Source organism: Ipomoea nil, unplaced genomic scaffold, assembly GCF_001879475.1.
Source record: "Ipomoea nil cultivar Tokyo-kokei standard unplaced genomic scaffold, Asagao_1.1 scaffold2823, whole genome shotgun sequence".
NCBI classification, from domain to species: domain Eukaryota; kingdom Viridiplantae; phylum Streptophyta; class Magnoliopsida; order Solanales; family Convolvulaceae; genus Ipomoea; species Ipomoea nil.
Window position 1 is genome coordinate 17,946 of NW_017619251.1, and position 4,887 is coordinate 22,832.

Sequence of the window (4,887 nt, forward strand, 5' to 3'; positions counted from 1 at the left end):
CTAGAAATTTGTGATGTCCTTGCATGCTTTTACCTGTTTTGTTGCTTATCACTCTTTGACTATCATACTTGATTATTTGCTTAAGCATATGTTCCTAATTGATTTTAGACCAAGTTAGGAACTGCATATTATTGCTTAACTATTTGATCAAACATGCGTTATTTGGATGTCTGTTGCTTGATAAAGTATTTTGGAACTTGCAATTAGTAATGTTATTCAGCTTATAAAAGCTCACTTGTCCTAATCATAATTGACCAATATAGTTAACTCACTAATAACCCGATAAGTACTTACATGAGTTTGCATGAAATTTTGGGGAACATTGCTTTAATTAGGAAGGGGAAGAATGGGGTGTGTGATCCTTATGATATCTAGTTGAAGTCTCCCGTGTTCCTTGTTAGTGTCATAATAATGTGATCCCTTGATACTTCTTATGTGTTTAACATGTAAATAACAATCTAATGCTTGAACATGAAAGTCAAATTATCTTCCTAATTGATTTGTTTATAAGTTACATAGTAATTATAGGGACTAATTCTATTTCTAGAAAATCTAAAACCTCGAATGCATTGCATATTAAGTTTTGACCCGAAAATCAATCTGAGTGAGACCGGTAGAAAATCGAGGAACCTAAACCATGTAGTCATCTAGAAATTATCCTTGGAAAAATATATTGCGTCCCTAAACTATCTTAAAACTATCCCTCTAGACTTTGGTCCATGTTGCATGATAGACCACAAGCTTCCCATACCTTGTTTAGAACCCTTTACCACTAAGATAAGGACCCCCCCTAAAACAAACATTTATACATAAATAAGTATATCACTACTATTCTAAATATATTCCCCTAAAAATCCTATATATATATCTAAAGTATGTAGTAAACCCCAATTACATTCATATGCTACCCTTACACCAAATTATTATTATTATTATTATTATTATTATTATTATTATTATTATTATTATTATTATTATTATTATTATTATTATTATTTTCATTATTGTTACACTCTAACCCTAATTGCCTAATCCTAAAAATGGTTGCGTCATATACGGTACGTCCCTATATGCTTATATATATATATATATATATATATATATATATGTGTGTGTGTGTGTGTGTGTGTGTGAATAAACCTGTGAGCCTATAGAACATCCTCCCTTATTCATACGTATTCATATAAATTGTTACAGTTATATTATATACAATAATATCCCCAGCCCCGAACCATACACATGTACCCTAGTTACGATAATCTTATATACATCCATGAGGTTGCTCTTAGCATATCCTAACCCTGAAATATCATTCCGTACAAATTACATCACTCTTATATGTATACATACACATATCCTGAGATAACCCTAATTCTACTTTTCCCCCCTCGCATGACCTCCCTGTTACCACTCCTACCTTCCCTAAATAATTAAAAACTTTAGCCTCATCATCAGGTCATCAATTAATTTAGGAATTAGCAATCAAGGGTCTTCAACTCTAAGTTGTTTAGGTATTCTGGGCTTCTAGAGGTAAAAATTATGCCTACCTAAAATCTAATTACCGCCGAGATAAAGCTAATTTTCCTAAGTGCTTGTGTGATTAAATTCTGTCAAGATTTCTCAAGATAAAACCTTTAGTACTTGTGAACCTAGGCTATCTTACTCGTAATTATTAAAGAATATTTGTATGCAAATTGCATGGTCCCATTTATAGGTGGAAATTTATATTTTTCATATGTATTGCATGTCAAATCACATAGCTCGCATGTTTATGTCAAAACACACACTTACACACATTCATGTACATATACAAAGCATGCTAGACAAAAACGATATGTTATAAGGCATCCCACTATGCATATATACAATATTATTAACTACAAGCAGTCTGCATATAAGTGCCAATACTTGTTATGTGATCACCCACCGTTATCTATGGTATGCAAAATAAAGGCCCTAATTCTATTGTCTCCCCAGAATTTATTTACCCCATAAAGAAGCAAGAACCTCCCCCCTAATTACTTACAATCTTTTCCCCAAAATCTGAATTTCGCTATCTGAATAATTGTTATATGATTTATGACCTTCCTGAATTTATATGACAAAAGTTTGGTTATGCCACGATATTAAGTACGTGAATTTAATTGTTAATCATGCACTAGTTAAACATGTTGAGTAATACATACGATTCCATAAGACTACTTATTATTTAAAACTTGAAATAGGTTCACATGCCTTCATACTCTATTCCTATGGACTTAAGAAATTGCATATTTTAGCATAATTACGACTATATACATAGAGGTATGACGACTTGCAGGTTCCGCATATAACATAATAGTTAATTATCAAACATGTTAGGCTTGTTATTTTGTAACTATGAATGTTGGTATAATTTGCTAAGCACAAAGATTAGACATAGATCCTACATATATGGCATCTAGGCTCACAACATGCTACACTACATAATTAAATGTTTGCATCCATTTGTAAATGAGGTTCGCCTGTGTTGATATATGTGCATATATACTTTATAATAATTATGTGGCTATCCGAATCTACACCCGCGTGGTATTTTCTTCTCATTTAGGTACATAAATAATTATATGATCGGTACAACTTGTGATCCTATATGTTAAATCATTATAAAATAATTAAATAAAGAACATGCCACGTGTAAGACTTCTATGTTATGTATTAGTCACCCATAAAACTTACATATTGTGTGTTGCACATTCGTGACCTTGTTATTTGGTGCATTTTGCTAGCACAATAGTTAGACTCAAACCCAGTGCATTTATATGTGTACGTGTATATATTTCCCATATAATACTTTCTTTATGAACTACTATACTAATTCGGGCTCTTTACCCAAAAAATGATTTCTAAGCTTCGGGGACGAAGCTCCTTGTAAGGGGGGGAGAGTGTAACACCCCGTGTTACGGCCTTTAATCCCGAGTTAATTATTTAATTAATCCCGTTAATAATAACTAAAAAGGATTTAATTTGGTTAGGATTCCCTTTCATTAATTAATATGGTCCACCATGGACCATGGACCCTTATCCCTAAACCAAGCCCTTAGTCGTATAAGAAATAGAATTAGTAAACCCATACCATTCAGACCCTAATTAGGACTCCTAGATATATATATATATATATATATATATATATATATATATATATATATATATATATATATATATATATATATATATAAGGACATAGGAGGCACCTAGAAGTCACACAACAATAGATATCACCACACAAGAATTCCCAAGGGACTCCCCACCACCAAACCTAGGGAGATCAAACGGATGGAAATCTTAGGGAAGAACCTTAATAGCCAAGGGAGGATTAATTAAGGCTAAGAGGTAACCCATGTCTCAACAAAACCTATTTTCCTTGCTATAATCTCCTTCTTTGGCTCCCTATTCTATACTTGTGTCTTGGTGAAATCTTCTATGATAATTATGATATGATTTCGATAATTGTTGTGATGATTTTATGTGTGATCTTAATGATCTTGATGATGATAAGAGAATCTTTATAATTATGTGGTGTTCTTGATAAATCTTGACGTTCTTGATTTTTAAAGATAAAGCTTGATTTTGTGATTTAAATATGATTAGAGCCCTAGGTTGAATCATGAATTTCGTATTGGGATTTTCTTAGTATATTTGGGTGGGAATTCACATGTTCGGGTGTTGATTATGTTAGGAGTCATGATAGGTCATGTTATATGTGATTATTGTTTTTGATCCGTTAATTGCCTATGTGGTGTCGTTATTTGCGTTTAAAAGTGTCTAAGCATGGTTTCGGATTCCACAAAGGATCCCGGGACGTTTTATTTGATAAAGAGTCAATAGGGGGTAGGTGGGGGTAGGGGGACCCGCCACCTACCCGCTGCCCAAAAGACACCGCCAGGTAGCGGGCAGCCGGCGGACAGACGTCTGCCCGCCGGGCACCCGCTGCAGGGAAGTTCGCCGCCGGCGGGTGGCCCTCCACCCACCGGCTACCCGCTGGTTTGTCACCCACCCCGGGTCTTTGGCTCCCCCGTTTGATGTTCCCCAATCCCCGTGGTGTCCCAACGGACCCCGTTTGTCGTGCTTGAATCTAGTTTGGTGTTTCGGGTACCATTCGTAGGGTAGAAGAGTCTTAGGAATTGCATGCTAGTTGAATCGGTAACCCGTTGGCCTAGGTGGAAGTTGTATGAACCCCATAGGATTATTCTTAGTATGTGAATGATCACACGTAAGTTCATTTAAACTTCTCCCCCTTCCCAATGTGCTAATACGTGCTACTATGTGTTATGTGATGCATGATTCCCCAATTTAGTTGCGATCAAATTGGGAGTTCATGAGCTCCGATTCAGAAGTTGGCTGCGGTCAAATTGGTTACTTATGTGCTGCGGTCAGTAATTCACTTATTGGGCTACAACCCCATGGGATTCGTGTGCAAACGGTCCACCGACTGGACGCGCCAGCGGTGTGTAGCGCCATCAGCCTGAGGAAGGCCATAGCCCACTGAATGAGTGATCAGGCGGTGTGTAGGGCTATGGTCGGCTGCGATCCACCGAGTGAAGGGTCAGTGGTGTGTAGGGTCGTAGTCTCCGAGGATCATCGCCCACCGAATGAGTCCCTCAGGCGGTGTGTAGAGCTTGATCTGCTACGATCCATCGACTGTGCTCGTCAACGGTGTGTAGGGTCGTAGTCCCCAAAAGAGGATCGCAGTCCACCGACTGAGCGCGTCAGCGGTGTGTAGGACTGTGATCCGCCGTCGATCTATCGGCGGTCTATACGGTTGGTTGCGATCAACCCCTTCATGCTGCGGTATGAGGTAGGGTGCTGCGGGGCCGTGTTAGTGCTATATGCACTAACCCTCATGTT